Here is a 20207-nt window from a genome sequence, read left to right as displayed (position 1 = left end):
GCCAATCGAGTGAGGAAAAAGTGAATGTCTATATGCCTCTCTATGAGTCCTAATTTGTCGTCTCTTATCTTCGTGGTCCTTACACATAATGTATGTTGGTGCAAACAGAATTGTTCTGCAGTCAGCACAGTGTTCCTCAAAATCCCTCCAGGGATTCCCATTTTAGTTCCAGAAACATCTCCATAATACTTGTATGTTGTTGTTTCAACCTACTGTTAACAAATCTAGTATCCTGCCTCTGAATTACCTCAATGTCTGCTTTAATTCGACCCCTTGTGGATCCCAGACACTAGCATCCTATATGTGATGTCCATCACAGCTGAGCCACACTGTATTAAAATCCACCCAACAAATGAAAGATGATTATTCGCCCTCCCTACCATGACCCTCACAAGTTTGTTCCATTTCATATCACATTGCAACGTTATGTCCAGATATTGAAACAATGTGACTTCTTTCATGACACTACTAATGCTGGATTCTGGCATTATGGATTAGTTTTTCCAACTCATCTGCAGTAACTTATATTTTTCTACATTTAGGGTTGGCTGTCATTTATCACACCAACTGGGAACTTTGCCCAAGTCATCTTTTATCCTCCTAAATCACTCAACGATGACACCTTCCATACACCACAACATCATCAGCAAACAACCACAGATTACTGTACACTTTGTCCATCAGATCAGTTATGCACATAGAAAATATGAGTAATAGCGCTCCTATCACACATCCCTGGAATGATCCTAATGATACCCTAGTCACTGATGGACCTCACCGTCAGGATAATGTAGTGGGTTCTATTACTTCAGAAGTCCTTGAGCCACTCACATGTCTGGGAACCTATTCCATGTGCTTGTACCTTTGTTAAAAGTCTGCAGTGAGGCACTATGTCAAATGCTTCTCGGAAATCAAGAAATATGGAATCTGGGTTTGTGAATTTTGTGATGACAAAGTTAGAGGAGTAAGGCATCTGCATTAAATTTTGCGTGAAGCTCAAGAAAACCTTTACACAGACACACCAAATGATGCAGGGAGCCTATAGCGATGAGTGCTTAAGCCATACTTAGTGTTATGTATTATTCACACGTTTTAAAATGGCTTTACAAAAGTCAAAAATGTTCCTTGTTCAGGACTCTCTTAGATGTCCCCTGATGACACTTGTGACAGGAACGTCAAAGAAATTGTGTGTGGCAGTCGAAGATTCACTGTCTGAGAGATTGTAGAAGAATGTAACATTTCAATTGGATCATGTTATGAAATGACACAGCATCTTGGAATGCATTGTGTTGCCGCCAAGTTCATTCCACGGCTCATGAGTCAAGACCAAAAAAACTTTTTGGATCTCACAAATGAGAATGAGATGTTCCTTGCGAGAATAGTATGACCCTTGCAGACTTCTTTTTATTTCCAAAGTTGAAAAGGATGAAGTTTTGCAATGGTAGATGAGATAAAAGAAAATTCGCAGACGGCACTTTATGCGACCCAGCAAGAGGTGTGTCAAGACTGCTCCTGGAAGTGGAAATGATATTGGGAGCAGTGTATCAATTGTGGAGGAGAGTATTTCGAAGGAGACAGTCCATAGTAATTAAAAGATAAGCATAGAAAATTTTTTGGACAAAGTTCTGGAATTTTTTGAACAGACGTTGTATGACAAAAGGGCATGCTGAGTTGCCCATGAGCGATGCTTTGTACTGATTTGTGGACATAAACTTATTGGTCTCTATGAAACTGATTAGATTCAAACCCAGAATATGTTCAAGAATTTTGCAGCAAACTGATGTTACGGGTATTGGTCTGTAATTTCGCGGGTCTGTTCTTTCGCCCTTCGTATATACAGGAGACGCCTCTGTATTTTTTTCCCCAGTTGCTTAGGTCTTTCTTCTGGGTGAGAGATTCACAATAAATACAAGCTAAGTAAGGGTCCAGTGCCATATAGCACTCTTTGTAAAACCAAATTGAGATTCCATCTGCAACTGGCGACTTATTTGTTTTTAATTATTTCAGGCGTCAGGGATGCTTATGAGGGTGGTTTGAAAAGTTCTTGAAACAGAATAGAAAAAAAGTACTTATGTCACTGAAACTTTTTTGTTTTTCAGTGTACCCTGCTTGTAGATTAATTCACTTGGTCCAACAGTGTTCCAATACCTTGATCCCATCTCGACAATGATTTTCCTCCAGGCCTATAAAATAGTTGTCAACTCAGGCTATCAATTCTTCATTTAAGTGAATCTTCATCCACAAAGAAAAATTTTCAGTTTAGGGAAGAGGCACGTGTGGCAACAATTCATACCTTAGTTTGTGTAATTTTACCATGGCGATGGTACATGCATGCGAGCGTGCATTTGCTTGATGCTAGATGACTTTCTTCCTTATTAAACCTGGCCTTTTTCGCATATCATTTGTTGCAATTTGTCCAGAAGGTTAGCATAGTATTCTCCAGTAATTGTTTGCCCAGTGGGGAGATAATGTACAAACAGAATCCCCTTCTCATCCCAGAACACTGATGCCATGCTCTTCCCCGCTGAAGGAATTTGGTGGCGCATGCCAGAACACTGTCGCCATGTCCTTCCCCGCTGAAGGAGTTTGGCGGTGGAGATTCAGCATGTTTCCACTGCCTTGATTGTTGCTTTGTCTCTGGGGTATAGTAGTAAACCAAAGTTTCCTTGTGGTCACAAACCAGCACAAAAGATCTTGTTTGTTTCTCCTAAAACAGGCCAAACATTGTTGTGATATGTCCATTCTAATGCGTTTTTGACACAGCGTCAAGAGTCGCGGCACCCATCTTGTGAATACCTTTCAGATGACATCTGGCAAGCGTGAGCAATTTCATGCACTCTAAATTGGTGATCCTCCTTGATCATTATGCGCACTTTTGCAATGATTTCTAGAGTAGTGACACATCTTGGCTGACCTATTCATGGATGTTCATCATCTAAGCTCTCCTGACCAAATTTAAATTCATTTATCCACTTGGCAACAGTTGAAGACAAAGGAGCAGAGTCCCCTGGTGTATTCTGGAAATCGACATGAATGTCCTTCGCTTTCATACCTTTCTTTATGAAGTATTTAATCACTGCTTGGATCTCGACCCGACCCCCCCATCCCGTACCGTCGCGTCTTTGCAGATCACTGCACAGGAACAACAACAGAGCCGTGTCACTGCCACAGCTCTCTTCCAAGAGCACTGACATGGCACGGGTTTACAGGCAACAGTCCAACGAATATCATGTGAACAACTTGTGCTAGCGCTGGCCTCTTGTGGTGATTGTTGTTAGGTGTCTTTGTGCTATTGTCAAATGACGGTATGTTTATATGACTCTCTTGCATGAATGATTTCTTAAATGCAAAATTTAAAACATTTATCTCCTACTGCCACACCAGACTGGTCAAGTGACTTGATGGAAACCTTTGACTCACTTAGTGATCCTGGTTTCCTAAACTACTACCACACATACAAAAGAATATACAGAAGAGTATTACGAGATGCAAAAAAAGCCCACAATGACAGTATTATAGAAAAGGCAGAAAATAAAATTAAAGCAGCCTGGACTGTTACCAAACAGGAAACAAACAGTAATAAATTAAAAACAGTAAACATTCAAATTAAACATAATGGTGCTATTATACATAACCCGAATACACTAGTAAATACTGTAAATGAGTACTTCAGCAGTGTTGCTACCAAGCTACAGCAAAAGTTTGGCAAAAAACAGCCTGAACAAAAATTGAACTATATGGATAACTCAATGTTACTGTTACCGACTTCTACAGAAGAAGTAAGGATGGTTGTGAAGAATCTAAAGAATAAAACATCAGCAGGTTTAGATGAAGTGCCAGTGTGCTTACTGAAGGACTGCATTGACAGCATACAACATCCTTTGGCACACATCATAAATGAATCTTTCACTGCAGGCTGCTTCCCAGAATACTTAAAATGTGCAAAAGTCCTGCCTCTATTTAAGAAAGGCGATCCAGAAAATATAGAAAACTATAGGCCCATCTCATTACTCTCATCCTTTTCCAAGGTAATAGAAAATATAATGAAAAAGAGACTAATGGATTTCCTAAACAAGTACAACCTACTGTGTAAAGAACAGTTTGGTTTCAGGCCAGGAAGAAGCACAGGTACAGCAGTAGCTCACTTCACAAATTTTGTCTTAGAAGCACTTGACGAAGGTGAACATGTAACAGGCATATTCCTTGACCTTAGCAAAGCATTTGACACGGTAGACCACAAAATACTACTAAACAAATTGGAGGCACTAGGAATAAGGGGAACAGTAAATAATTGGTTTCAATCATACTTGGAAAATCGGGTACAGTGTGTAGAGATCTCACAAACGAAGTTCAGCAGATTGACAAAACACATTTCCAAACCAGAACATATTAACATAGGAGTCCCTCAGGGAAGTGTGTTAGGGCCAATACTCTTCCTAATATATATCAATGATTTTCCCCAGAGTGTCAAATACGGGGAAGCAATACTATTTGCAGATGATAGCAGTATCCTTATCAGTGACAAGTCACCAGACAAATTGAGAGACAAAGCTGAAGAAACTCTCGATCATGTATGCAAGTGGGTAGTAAGCAACAAATTAACCCTCAATATTAAAAAAACAAACAGTATTAATTTCCACATAAATAAAAAACATAATAACATAGGCCTAAGAGTTAAAGATGAACTTATAGATTGTGACACAAACACAAAATTCCTAGGAATGCATGTTGACTCACAGCTTAACTGGACTGACCATATTGCAGCACTAGAAAAGAAAATTGCTACTGCTTGCTATGCACTCCGGATAATTATGTCAGTATGTAATAGTTCATGTGCTAAGACGACATACTTTGCATATGTGCATTCAATAATTAGTTATGGCATAACCTTCTGGGGTACAAATGTGCAGAACATACAAGCAATTTTCAAGCTCCAAAAGAGGGCAGTACGAATAATAACAAAAAGCAGCAAGAGAGCTCACTGTACTGATTTATTCAAAACCATGGGAATCTTGACAGTACCATGTGAATACATCTTTCAGACTGTGATATATATAAAGAAACACTTTGACCAGTACACACAAAACAGATCTATACACCAACACTGGACTAGATCCTGCCACCATTTGCATCTCATACGAAAAAACAAAACAAAAACCCAAAATAGTTTATTATTTAATGGATTAAAAATGTATAATAGACTTCCAGAGGAGATCAAAGCTGAAACTGGAATACATGCCTTTAGGAAAGCTGCAAAAAATTATTTAGCAGATAAATGTTATTATACTGTCAAAGAATACTGTAAATGACATGTGTTCACCTCAATTCATGCAAGAGTACCTTTGTAACTTTATATTTATGTTTAATTAAGATTGGTATGTATTTGTTTTGTGTAATCTGCAAGAATACATTTGTAAATTTATATTTATTTGTAACTAAGATTGGTCTGTATTTGTTTTGTGTACAAACGATTAAGTTGCACCATAGAAATATGTGCTACCAGAAGTACTATTATGTATATACTCATTCCATGTATACAGTTGACGACATCCATACAACACAAGTTGTCTACGGATGAATAAATAAATAAATAAATAAATAAATAAATAAATAAATAAACATAGGACAATAATTTCCCCTGCTTCTCAGCCAGATCTTTTGCTGAGGTATGGCAGTGGTAGTAACCTTTCCTTGTTGCCATTTGGCATTCTCTTTTGAACCAAGAGTGCAGTAGCTTTTCCTTCCTCAGTAATTTCCAAATTTCATTGTTAAACCGCAGTGGCTCTTTTGCATCCTTAATTTGTTTACTAGGTACAGACTTGTTGAGAGTGCAATTCACGATCTGTTTAAGCTTTGACCATAATCTCTCTACATCCATCTTAATGGAACTAAGTGATGTCAGTTCTGTCTAAGTAAGATGCTAACATCTGCTTATATGCTCTTTCTGGCATGAACATTTTCCTAGCCTTCTTGACTGATTTATTAATTTTTGAAACCTTAGTTGTTATGATGTTATCATGATTATTAATCCCCATCTCTATGCAGAAGTCATTGATGATATCTGGCCTGTTTGTAACTACAAGGTCTAAGATATTTCCATTGCATGTGGTGTGCCAAACTAGGTGCTCAAGACAATTTTCGAAAACCACATTCAAAGGTGCTTCACAAGATTGACTGCACCCTCTGCAATGAAGCCATAGGCTACCATCTATACTCAGTAGGCTAAATTCACCTACAACTAGTATTGCATGATCTAGGTATTTACATGCTACTGTATGTAGACTTTCTGTGAATGGCTCCAAAACTGTCATAGCAGAACTGGGTGGCTGATTATCCATTAATTAACGTGATTTCACATAGACTTGTTATACGCAACCAGATAACTTCACTGTCACAATCAGCTTTGACCTCAATAGAGACAATGGACACTCCCTCTCCTACAGTGTCTAACCTGCCTTTCTGATATATATTCCATTAATCACTAAATATGTCAGATCTTTCTACTCTCAGTTTCAGCCAGCTCTCAGTCTCTGAGAATAATTTGAGTGCGATACTTTCCTGGATGGCAGTAAATTCGGAAACTGTGTTACAAGTACTTTGACAACTGATAAAATTTTGACAACCTACACTGGAGTGAATTCAAAAGATAAACCTCAACCAACATTGAATGTATCTTGGTGATAAAGAGCCCAAATAAATAAATTGATGATTTTATTCCATTTCATCTGATTGAATGAAACACACACAGCATAACTACTCAGCAAACAACTATAGTGCTGATTACATTTACTATCATACATGTAGCACTCTGAGAACATTTCACCTTGTCATAGTAGTCCTGTGTTTTGGAACTAGGCAGTGCTTCATTTCACAAAGCGAAAGGAATAGCTTGTGTAAAAAACAAAAGAAGGGGAAATAGTGGTTGCTGGTGTTTTTAACACTATCATTCAATTTAGTTCCTATTGTGAACTTTGCAGCTAGGATATGTAAATGCTCTGAGACTGCTATTGATAATATCTTTATGAACAAATCTAGGGGAAAAACATCATATCACAAAACCAATAGTAAATGGACTATCTGATCACGACATGCAGCATCTTGTGTTAAATGTTGAAACTTGTCAGGATAAAAAAATATTAAATCTGAGTACAGGAGGATAATGAATAAGCCAGAAATTGAGGAATCCAGGAAATTGCTCAAAGACATGAACTGGAGAGATATTTACCTGACTCAAATGGAAAATACAAAGCATTTATTAATAAAGTTACCTCCTCTTTTGAAAATTGTTTTCCCCTAAAGGTAACTCAGATCACACAGAAGTCAAAAGATAAACCATGGATTACACAAGGAATAAAGATATCATGTGGGGCAAAAAGGAGACTGTATCTACTATCTAGGAACATTTGTGATATTAGAATTGTAATGCATTACAAAGAATACTGCAAAATATTGAATCAAGTAATCCAGAAATCGAAGTAGCTTTATTAAGAGAAAAAGATAATTGTATCGGGCAACAAAATAAGAACTGTATGGGATATAGTGAAGACAGAGAGAAGTGGGGCCAAAAAGGAAGTGGAACAGATAGCTCTAAAAGTAAATGAGACTTTGGTAACAAGTGCATGTAGTGTTGTAAATCTCTTAAGCAAGACTTAATTTTTGTTACTGACGGCTCGGGGTTATCAGGTTCGGTGAATGGTGCAATGGAGTATCTGGGACCAGTCTTTGAAGAACATCGTGTAGAACCTATTCGAGGAACTTTGAATTCCAACCATTGCTTCTCAGTATACTTACTCCTTAATGAAATTTGTTGCAAGTTATATATCTATATTTCCAACAAATAGCTCAATACATATTATCAATACTAGGAATAAGAAAAATCTACATAAAGACCTAAAATCACTTATGTTGGTCCAAAAGGGGGTCCAATATTCAGGAACACACATTTTCAATAAATTACCAGCAACCATTAAAAACTTGGTTTCAGATAAAGCACAGTTTAAACAGAGTTTGAATGACTTTTTGATAGGCAATGCCTTCTACTGTATAGATGAATATCCTAACAGAGACTGTTAGGCCAGCTTAAGTAAAAATATGTTAGATTTAAGTTTTGACAGCACTTGGTTGCAACAGTCAATATTAGGTATTTTGTGTATGATAAATTTATTAATAGTGCATAACAATGTTTCATTCTGACAGCGTATTAATTCTGTAAATATTAGCTTTTCCAGTTTATTGTATTGTATTCACCTATTTTGACAATCTCGTGACAAATGATCAGGGTAGTATTCATTATATTAAAATGTTTTGTGTTATACATTCTGACATGTTCCACATCCTCGAGAATCATCTCATTTTTTCGGTGTATGTAATGAAAACTGAATCAAATCAAATCCAATCACCATCTCTCGTCATGTAATAACTTCACTTCTTCTTCTTCCCTTGTCGTCTCCTGTTTTTCCAGTACTCGTCCATCTCCTCCTCATGTTTTTCCCCCTTTATTCTATTCGTGTTGTTCTCAATCCCCTATTTCTTCTGCATTGAAAGCCTTTTATTTTTATTTATTTATTTATTTTATCGAGGTGAGTCTCTACGGACTGCGTGGTAACAACCGACTTCACTCTAGTGTCCAGGTCTTGTTCTTGCTCCAGCTGTGACTTCCTGCCAGTATCTTCTGAGCCCCTCCAAGAAGTGCCTTTTTATGCTCTTCAGATAATGGTCCTCACTGTCTTTCGGATGTTGATGCCATGTTAAAACCTTGGCAGTTGGTCACCAATCTTCTAAATTTGTTCCTTTCAGGAATTTCTCTCTGAGATACCAATCTGCTTAAGATCTTTTTCACATTCTTTGAACCATCTCAGCCTCGTTTTCTTAGATAGGATGAAACTCCATATTCTTTTTGTTAGTCGATCACCGTCCATTTTCATGAGATGACCATAAAACAACAATCATTTCTTCGTAATGGATGCTGTGATAGGTTCTGTCTTGCTGCACGAGTCCTCATTTGCTCTCATTCGCCATTGTCCATCGACCCATCTATTACCTTAGGATTTTCCTTAATATCCTACACTCACGCTTTTCCAGCCGCTCAGCTTGACCTTGTCTATTCGTCGTAAAAGTTTTGGATTCTTATAAGCCCTCAGGTTTTACAACTGTATTATAATGTTGGAACTTGGCCCATATACTCATAGACTTTTTGTTATAAGTATTCTTTGTCAGTTGGTATGCTTGGTCTAACTTCCTCATCCCGACAATTGCTTCTTCTTTTAATCCATTCTCCTGGTGGATGTCTTCACCGAGATACCTGAAATTCTTAACTCATCCGATTTTTTCCAGGTTGGTTATCATCCATTCAGGTCCATCACAGATCTTCGTCATATATTTTGTCTTTTGAATAGAGATCTGGAGTCTAACTTTTTTCAGCAATTTCTGACAGCCTATTTATCTTGTTGACTGCTGACTCTATGTTGTTAGCAAAAATGGCCAGGTCAGCCGCAAAATCTAAGCAGTCAATGCACACCCCTTTGTTCTTAGGACCAAGTCTGAACCACTCTTCATTTGTTTCTCCTTGGGCTAATAACTTTCTCCACTCTTGAATGACCTTTTCCAAGACACAATTGAAAAGGAGAGGGATAGTCCATCTCCTCGTCTTATGTCTGTTCTGATTGTAAAGGGTTCAGATACCTCACCCATAAATTTAATTTTTGACACTGTGTTAGTAAGAGTTTGTTTGATCAGCTTTCTTGATGTATTATCCACCCCAAACTTTTCCAAAATATTCATTAATGCCTGTCAGTCGATGGAGTCATATACTTTCTAAAAATCAACAAACATGACATAGTTATTTTTCCAATTTTTTTTGTACCTGATGATGTTCTTCAGGTTAAAGATCTGTTCTGCGCAAGAATCGCCCTTTGGGAAACCAGCTTGATAGTCCCCAATCAGTTGGTTACAATGATCTTCTATTCTATTCTGTATCACTTTGGAGAGAATCTTATATGGAACAGATACTAATGAGGTACCCTTATAGTTATTGACATTCTATTTATCACCTTTTTTGTGTATACGATGGATTAAAGCTGATTGCCATTCAGTTGGTATCATCCCAGCTCTCCAGATCTCCTCAAAAAGTGGGACTAGTATATCTAGAGTTTCATTATTTGCCAGCTTCAGTAGTTCCACCACTATTGAATCCTCTCCAGCTGCCTTATTATTCTTAAAGTTGTTGATGATCTCTTTGGTCTCCTCTTTACTAGATGGAGATGAGGGGTAGTTTGTGGATTGGGGCACATACAGGGAATCTTTCTTTCGGTTCATCACAATTAAGTAGGTTTTCAAAGTAACGAGACATTATCTTGCAGTTCTCTTTGTTGGTCATTCCGAGTGTGGTGTGCATACTGTAAGACCTTCAGTACACACACCATTAGATTATTTGACTTGTTGCTCTAATGAAGTAAGCGAGTGTCAGCAATATGTCTCATGGTCTTATCATGGCATGTTTATCTTCTGCCATTAGGTCAGACGATAGAAATGCCACTTGCACGCTTCGAGTAGCAGATTGACGGTGACCAACTTTAAACAGAACTTGATTAATTTTCCCACACATTTATTAAAATAATAACAAATATAAAAATTACTTAACTTGGTTCTGGATGTTATTTACAATTGACAATCTGAAGTTCCTTAGGTATTGATACATTAATCTTATTCTCACATATATCTCGGATACTTGACAAAATTGTCTATACATTTATCTTCATGGCTATGTACAGGAATATGGTAATCTTATTAGGTGCAGACTGGATCTTGACTATGGACTGGCACAGACAATTGTAGAACTCATGCAGACTGGTACAGACTAATGCAGACTGGTACAGACTAATGCAGAGTGGTGCAAACAAATGCAGACTGACTGATCGAAGGTCTTTACACTCGTTATAATACCTTGCACGTTCATGTATCACTGCGCGAGTGTGATGCGCGAGGAGAAAGTGTTCTATGTTAGCAGCAATCTCATTGGCTGCGTTACATATTAATACGCGAATCGGCGGAAGCAGAATTTGGTCTGTCTCTATGGCAGCGCCATCTTGTAGTGCGGAGATGGACGAGTGTTGCGTCTGCGCTGTTGTGCTTAGCGGGGCACACTCTAGTGGGAAATTTGTGTACGCACTGAATACGCGGAACTATGTACACAACACTGAGCTTTCCATTTTCGTCTCTAAAACAAAAACTAGGGACTTGGTATCCTTTCAAATTCGATTTGAACGTCTGATAGAAGTCTCTGACATTCTTTTTCTGGAAACGCTGATCGATCTGTTCTAACTGCTGTTTCTCATGCAGTTTCTTAGCCCTTCGTAGAGTTCTGGCTGCATATTTTTGAACTTCATGGAATACATCAAAAGCAAGTCTCCTGGTAGAGTTCCACTATTTCCATGCACTTGCTGTTTGGGCCACCACCTCACCACAAACCTCATTCCACCATGTATGATTCCTCTTTTTAGCTGTCAGGATTGTAGTATTAGCTGCTTGTTGGATCATGGAGGCAATGTCTGCCCATTTATGGGATTCAACTGTCAGTTACTGGTGGCATTGTTCCAATACGTTTTGATTGATTTTGAGCTTCGCAATATCATATTTATGAAATTTATTTCCGGTTTTCACAGTCTTATTGAGAGGAATGAAATTAATTTTGATCTTGGAGAGGTGATGATCCTTTTAAATTCAGTATTTTATCTGTAAAAAGGTTTCTTTCTATTATTTCTGATTGTTTGATGTTGTTTCTTTCTTATTTCTGTAATCCATGCTATCATTGATTCCTTCTTCCAGAACTACTCATTCAGTAGAGGTCTCTAAAAAAAGATTAATCTTCTTTTAGCCATTACTTCTGATATTTTCTCAAAATTTTTGTAGATCTCCTCATTACTTCTCATTTTCCAGCCATCTGTAGCTTGTATTGCAACCATTATTTTCTAATAATGCTCCTTTGAGGAACCTCTGTTCTGTCCAGCTTATAGTTCATCATTAGGCATCCTCATCCATGTAAACATCCTGGTCATACCACTGTGGGATAGTGTTTAAATTTGTTTTTTTTAGTTGTACATTTCTTGTTGTAAATATCCTTTGTCAAACGATTTGCTCTCTCCAGTTTGCTGACTCTTGCATCTACTGTTAATTCTTCTAGTCCATTTTGTTGTACAGTTTGTCCAATATATTTAAATTTACTTACTAATGCTATTTTACATTTTTGTTTTTCTAAGAATGTTGATGCATTGTTTGAAATTGTCATCAATGTTGTTTTTTCGGCTGAAATTTTGGGACCAGCTCTCTTTGCTATTTCTTCCAAAAGATTTCTTTTAATAACTGTCTGTCAGATTTTTTGAAAGTATATCAGAATCATCTGTAGAAGCCAGGTAGTTTACCTTAATTCCATTTGTTTTTTGTCCTAAAATTATTGGTTCAATTTTGTGATTTTTTTTTCTCCAAATTCCAATAACTTTCTATTTTTTTTTAGAATGTAGTGTTACAGTAAAGGTGATAAACTGTCCCCTTGTCTAACACCAGTTTTTATTTCAAATGGTTGAGATACTTCTCCCATAAATTTAGCTTCAGTCTTCCTATTTGCTAGTGTTTTGAGGATTATGTTTGCTTTAACACAAAATTCTTTGATGATTTTACCCATAATTTCTCTGCCTACCAAATCAAATGTTTTCTTGAAACCAATACATGATACTATTATTGGTTTGGTGATTAACAGTCTGTGGAGAATTATCAATTTTCTAATAAACATCTGTTCTGTGCAGGGTCTTCCCTTTCTAGAGCTCCTTGAGATTCTCCCAGTTATTTGTCTAAAGTTTCTACAACTCTGTCCAGAGAATTTTTGATAATATTTTGTATACCACTGGCAGAAGTCAGGCATCTCTGCAGTTGTTGACATTTTGTGTGTCCCCTTTTTTTCATAGCTGTGGATTAATGCTTTCAATAATCTCTTCAGCTTTCCAAATGTTCTCAAACAGCAGTTGTAGATCATTTGTGTGTTCTGACTATTTCAATAATTTTGCTGTAGTGGAGTCTTCATTTGTTGCTTTGAAGTTTTGGAATGATTTGATGACTTCATGAATTTATTGTTCTGTTAGTGGAAAATCTTCCTCCAGATGTTGTGGAACTGCTATTATATATTGCTACAATGTGCTGTTATTATTATTGTTGTTGTTGTTGTTTGGTTGCCTGTTCTTCAGCACTATCTTTCTGTTTCGTTTATCTATTTACCGCCATTTTAGCCCATTTACCGGTATTTTCAGCTTGTTCTTCACTTATTTGAGCTTTTGGTGGCTCCTCTTGAAGAGATCTTATTTCTCAGCATTTAAAATTACATCATCTGCTGCTCTTTTGCAACTGAATTTCATCATGTCCAGTCTAGTTTTTTCATTCATTTAACCATTCATCTTCCTTGACTCAAGATCCTAAATTTTCATCCTTATTTCTTGAACAGTCTCATTTCTCTTTTTACATTTTCCAGATGAAGAAACTTTTGGTCCTCAAAGCTAAGATTAGTATCAGTTTTTTTATTTGTTTCTGCCTATGGCTGCTATATCTCTTTAGTTAGAATATTTTCTCTCTTTGTATTTGATTATAGTCTAAGTCTGAATATTTTTATAAGTACATTTATTGCTGTAGCAATGAGTAAAATTAATGGTATTGCACTGCCTGTAGCATGTAGCACCATTTTGACTGTTAGTCCTCTTGCTGTACAAAAAGTAGCTTTGATGATTACTTAATGCAAGTATTTTGTAAGAGCTGTGGAATGGTTAGTATCTGTTTATATTTTTCTGATTAATTCAAGCTTGTCAATGCACATCCTGTGTTAAGGAAATATTTGCTGTGTGTTAAATATAAGCAGTGGATCCATTGGGTTAGTCTTTTTGGTAGAAATATGTCAAGGTGAACAAAACAGGAGATGGTGAAGGAAGAGAGGGAAAAGATCAACATTTGCTTCTCATCAGCAATATAACTGGGTTGCAACATTCAGTGAAAATTATCTGTGACAGGAAGTTGTCAGAAATACATTTCTTGAAGAAACTTTATGTTTGTATAAGCATTTATTAAATTTAAAAAATTGGATTTCATCTGTTAATACAAAAGATAATGTTTTGCATTGCAGGCATGCTGAACCTGTCAAAGACGAAGAATCGGCCAATGATTCATATTGGAGGATAACAGTATGTATAACTTAAACTTGAGATTCCTGAAAATAAAGCTAGTCAGTATTTCTTAACAGTACTGATTTAAATACATCTAAAAGATCACTGTTACCTAAATGGAAGTTGACGAGCAAAGTCTTAGTGGACATTTGTATAAAATTGTCATAGGTATTATTTACAAGAAGAGTAAATAGTTTCAATAGGAATGTGGTGAGACATTTAACAAATGTCATGACCACACATTAATAGGACCTTATAACACTACCACTATGATATTAGTATGCTTTTATGTAAATAACAGAAACCCTGTCTCTATGTTGCCATGTATAACCCTCTTACTAAAATTTAGTTTAGTTTCCAAATAAAATACACTATGGAAGGATAGTCCTGTTTATAGGAAAAGATAATCAATAGAGTTATCATTCTTACAGGATTTACCATGTGTTGTGTCTAATGGATAAGTAAATTGGACTATTCACTTCTTTTCCAAAGATCTTACCCAGTGGCTAGATAGAAACACAGTATGAATGATAATATACTGAAGCTAGGACAACTCATTTCCAAGTCATTTAGTGGTTTAAAACATGTACTTAATGGTCACCAACCTATCCTGGCAATGAAATAGTGAAGTATTGGAGAAGCAGAAATGTGAATTTTGCCTACTTTCTTGCTACTGTTTAGTTTGGCTCTTCAAATAAATTACCCCACTTAAACAATTTTGGGCTACATCTTTATACATTATGTTTTAAAAAAAGAAAAAGCCCAGTAGATAACTTCAAGGAAGGTAAAAAAAATTAGCCGGGGATGGGGGGAACAAACTTTAGAAAAGCACTTTCCATAATCAAGAAACTTAAAAACTTAGACACTAAAGCACACACATTTTAACTGAACATTTCACTTAAAGAAAACCTCTTTCTTGGTGGAATTTACTTTCAAAAGCTATTATTCTTTGAACTAATTCTGTATAGCCATCTAACAGGTTCTAGTAACTTGGCTTCACTCTGATTGAATTTTATGTAAGCAAACTATAACACTTTGCAATAGTTAAGAAAACATTTTTATTATTTACACTAAAGCAATTTAAATGGTTCCTCTTTATATTAACTTGGCACTTCATAAGTCTGTAAAACAGGACACTCGGATCAATCAAACACCAGGAAGGAACCCTATACAGATGTATGATTAGGATGAGATGACAGGGTGAGCCAGTTTCCGTAAAGTTCAAGAATGATTATTAAATCACAGTTTAAATTAATGGTTCATGCTGTACAAAGGTAAAAATAGAAAAAAATCTTATCTGGTGGCTGTAGGCTTGGGTGTGGCGAACAGTTATGACGGCTACACTACCCACACTATGGCCTGCAAGTTTCTTGCTGTATGGGCTCAATTTCTCTTCTTGGCTTCATTCAGTTTTACATACAGTAGCTCAACAACTCGCAGCTATGCTGTAAGCTGTTTGCAGTCTTCAATCAAGGCATTTTTATGAAAATTTGCAGGCAAAGCTTCTGCTCCACAAAGGAGTTACCTCAATCACTGCTGCCTACAGACTGTGTGACTTACTTCCCACACTTGCTCAAGGTAGCACGCCAATTCGCCTTTCGCACCTTTTCCACTCCCCACAGCTATTTTCGTTTCAAACAAAAGCACACTGGCTTTTACATAACACCTATTTCTTACATTGTTCCTAAGCATGACCATTTCTTAAATTGTCAAATTTACATCAACATGAACAATTTATACACACAAATATTTTTAAATGCAAAATGTTATCAAAACATTATTTAGACCCTTCGTATCCTTTGTAGAGGACTTGGGCAGGTTTGTCCCATCCTAGTACACATTATTTTGTTACTTCCCTTCAGATATTCCATTTAGCTACATCTACAATAATTCCCAATGTTCTGCCTTTTGAGGTGTCCAGTGCGGGTTGCTCTCCACTTCCTGGGTGTATTGTATCAAGTTAGCTTTTTCAAATTTCCATGTGGTTTTATCAATGTATTTTGTAACTGATATTTCAGCACCAATGATAACTTTTGTGAGCCAATGTACACTCCTTGAAAAATGTTTCAGTACTACTATTGAGTGATTCAGTGGTAATTTGTTCTCATCAGTGGAAAAGATGGATGGGTCAGGTTTTGTATCAGTTTCCATTTGCCTGCCCAAAACGTTTTAAATTCCTTGGCATCAAACTTAGATAATTTCTTGTGTATTGATCCATTTGAACAATGGTTCTCTACTTTGGTCTCTATTTAAGTATCTCCGGGTTGTGTTTTGGAATTAAAATCTTAAACATATACGTGCTGTCTAGTTGCTGTGTGTAAGACTAGTGTCAGACACTTTCCGTTAGGTGATTTGTGGACTGATGTAATAACCAGGCCTTTGAGTTTTATCCTAATTACTTCTACATCACTAATTTTCTGACAGCTTAAGCCAGCATAATCCAAGAGCTGTTTCTTTTTTCATTTATTGTGGTAGCACCTAACAATTGAGAGGAGTATTGATATTGCTTTATATTGCGTAATCTTGCATGTAGCTGCTGAATTATCACCTAAATGCATTTCCTATAGAGCTATAATACTGATGGCATGCTCATCATCTAATTTGCTTTGGTAACTGCATTTGTCACTTGTTAATCCTACGTTAATTTGCATAATATGGACACCTTGCCTGATAATTTTTGACTGTAAGCTCTGAGAAGTGCTGGACCATCTTTTGTGTAGAGTTTTTGCTGTATGCTCCTGCAGTCACACTGCCTTGGTGCACCATCTCGGGGGTTGTCTACATGCCACACAACAGTCTTTTTGGTGTCCCGTGTGAATGATTCACTGGTAAATATCCTGTCCCATACACTTTTGTTTGTAGACAATACTTCTGTGTTAGCTGAAAATAGAGCCAGGAAGCAGTAGTCTCAGTACCTCAGAGAATTAGTTTCAGGTAAAGTATATGGATCTAACATATCTAAAATGCACATGGTTTAGTTTGGAAACCACACAAACACCCAAATGTACACACCCGCAGTAGCTGCAGGGGGTGGGGGAGGGGGGGGGGGGCAGAGTGATTGGAGAAGACAGTACATGGTCTGAATGGGAAAAGATTGGTGGGTACAGAAGAGAGAAGGGAAAAGGTAAAGTGATACAGTGGGAAACAAATTAGCAGAGGTTTAGGTCAGGTGGATGGCACTAGATGTGCTGGAGAGACAATTGCCACCTGCGTAGTTCGGAGAAACTTGCACTGGAAGGGAATATCCAAATGGTATGTCTAGTGAAGCAGTTGTTGAAGTGGTGTACAGCCTCTTGGCAACTGCAATGTCAAGTCTGTGGTTTGCCACAGTTTGGTGCTAGACATTACTGCGAGTGAACAGTTGGTTACTTGTCATCCCTACATGGAAAATTGTATGGTAATTGCAGCATAGCTGATTTTTAACAGGTTGCTTTTGCACATGATCGTGCCTTTTATATTGTCGGAGATGCCTGCAACTGGACTGCTGTAGGAGGTGGTGGGTGGATTTGTGGGACAGGTCTTGCACCTGGGTCACTCACAGGATTAGGGGCAGACAAGGATGTTCTCTAGATTGTGCGGGCAATGGAACACTACTTCGCAGGAAGTGGGTAGTATCTTGAGTACAGTATACCCCATCTGAGATAGTCAAAGCCCCAGTGAAGGATGTGGTTGAGCTTTTCAAGGCCTGGGTGATTAGATGAGTGCTGACCATTGTCTGGTTAGCAGGGTTACAGGTGTGAGATGAGGAGATGGCACGGGAGATCTATTTATGAATGAGACGGATAGGATACTGTGGCTCTGGTAGTGCTATTGCCATATTTAGATAACTCCTGCTTTCCACTGGGGATAGCGAGTCCACGTGTGACAAGGCTGTATGGAAGAGACTTTTTGACATGGAATGGGTGACGGCTGTCAAAGTGGAGGGAGGTACTGTTGATGGTTGGTCCACTTGACATGTATTTATGGATATCGATGTCTAGTAATATGGCGCATTGAGTTGAGAATAATCAGGTTAAGATGATTTGGGAGTAGGTTTTTAGGTTATGGAAGAAGCAGTCTATACCATGAGTCCAGATCATGAAAATGTCTCAATTACTCTGAATCAGACAATGGGTTTTAGGTGTTGACTGGATAGGAAGGACTTCTCCTGATGGCCGATACAAAAGCTGGCATAGGATGGCACCATGCGAGTACCCATGGCAGTACTACAGATTTGCTTGTACAGGGATAATCACTTAAAACCTGCACCACAAACATTGCAGAAATGGAAAGTGCTATTGATGTGTGATTTTCACAGGATGGATTGGGAGTTGGGGGCTTATGCTAGTAACCAACCAACAGGTTGTAGTGATATTAGAAATTGCATTTTTTGTGCAAACATAAACTTTTTTAAATGAAACTATGCCTATCGGTATTAACTAAAAGTAGGGTAAATTAGTCTATCAGCGGTGTTTGTTGCAGGAGTCTAGTGTGAGCCATTCATGAGATATCATATTTTGAAAAGGTCCCACACCAACACTTGTACATTAGCTGTAAAGTTCCCACGCCAACACTTGTACATTAGCTGCGGTAGCACACACCAAAGAACAGTCCAAGTCCATACACTAGTTATGTGGATTGTGACCAGTAATGAGACAATTGACCATCACAGGCTGTGTTCAAAATGACCACTGGCAGCACCAGTATATGCTCCCATTCTGGTATGGAAAGACTGCTGCACACATACCAGTATTTCAGCAGGGACAATCTGACAGGCTGCAGTAATACATCATTGCATATCATCAGATGTAGTTGGTATGCCCTTGTAGACAGTCTTTCAGCTTTCCCCATAGAAAAATGTCTGCAGGCATGAAATTTGGCGAATGGGTCAACCGCGATACAGGTCCTCTGCATCCAATCTAATGATTTGTAAACAGTTTGTGAAGCCATGTTTTACTTTGTGCACTGTGGGTTGTACAGCCATCGTATTGGTACCACAAGTTGCTCCTAGTCTGCAGAGGAATCTCTTCTAGCATCCGTGGAAGATGATTTGTTAGGAGGCTGTGATACTTGTGCGCATTCAGTGTTCTTTCTAAGAAAAACGGGCCTATGAGCTGATGGTTCACTGCCCCACACCACACGTTTACACTCCAAGGATGCTGACATTCCACCTGCCACAGCCAAAGAGAATTGTTAACAGACCAATTGTGCTTATTTCAGCACTTTACCAGGCCACGATTGTTAAAATTTCCTTCACCACTAAACAAGATACATGATACATCTGGAGTATCCTGTCTTAATGCCCATGTATGGAAGTTAACACAATTCTCTTGATCAATTCCATGCAGCTCTTTATAGAAAGGGATAAACCTATATCAATGGAGAATGCATAGGACACTTGCCCGATTAATGCCATTTCCACATGCGATTGTGGAAGAGGTAACATGTGGATCAACTACTTGTTTCATCTGTTATGTTGCTAAGAGTTAGGCTATGACTTCCACATAACTGGTTGAAGAGGTTGATAAATGATTGCTGAGATGCTTGACATTTATTGGGATTTATTGCCGCGTATACTGTACAAGAATGAACTGCATTCTTCGTACACTCTCCATACACCATGAGCATGTCACCTTTTTATGCGTTGGTAGATCCCATCGTCCACTCACGACCTACTGATTGGACTGTCACACACTTATTGACTTGCAAGTCACAATACACTCGAGGAACACACACACAAACACACTGTAAGCAAACAACATCATACCTAGCAACTACCCACACACACAAACACACTGTAAGCAAACAACATCATACCTAGCAACTACCCACACACACACAAACACACTGTAAGCAAACAACATCATACCTAGCAACTACCCAGATTGAGTGGCACAAACTAGTATTGGTGTGGAAACTTTTAAAAATACTGTATCTCATTGACAACTTGTGCTAGAATCCTGCAACAAACCCCACTGACATTCTGATTTACCATATTTTTAGTTTGTTAATGTCAGTAAGCACAGTTTCATT

At 37.7% G+C, this 20207-nt stretch overlaps 1 protein-coding gene across 1 annotated transcript in view; it reads left to right on the top strand.

Moving 5' to 3' along the window:
• The window catches only part of LOC126471514 (uncharacterized), a 218595-nt gene that overhangs the window by 163774 nt on the left and 34614 nt on the right, over positions 1-20207 (top strand). The window contains exon 7 of the mRNA XM_050099735.1: positions 14156-14213. The gene's annotated coding sequence lies outside the window, so the exon portion shown is untranslated. The remainder of the gene's footprint in view (positions 1-14155; positions 14214-20207) is intronic.

This window comes from Schistocerca serialis, chromosome 3 (genome assembly GCF_023864345.2).
Source record: "Schistocerca serialis cubense isolate TAMUIC-IGC-003099 chromosome 3, iqSchSeri2.2, whole genome shotgun sequence".
Taxonomy (NCBI): Eukaryota; Metazoa; Arthropoda; class Insecta; order Orthoptera; family Acrididae; genus Schistocerca; species Schistocerca serialis.
The sequence above is the reverse complement of the archived record's forward strand: the minus strand, read 5'-3'. Positions and strand labels throughout refer to the sequence as shown.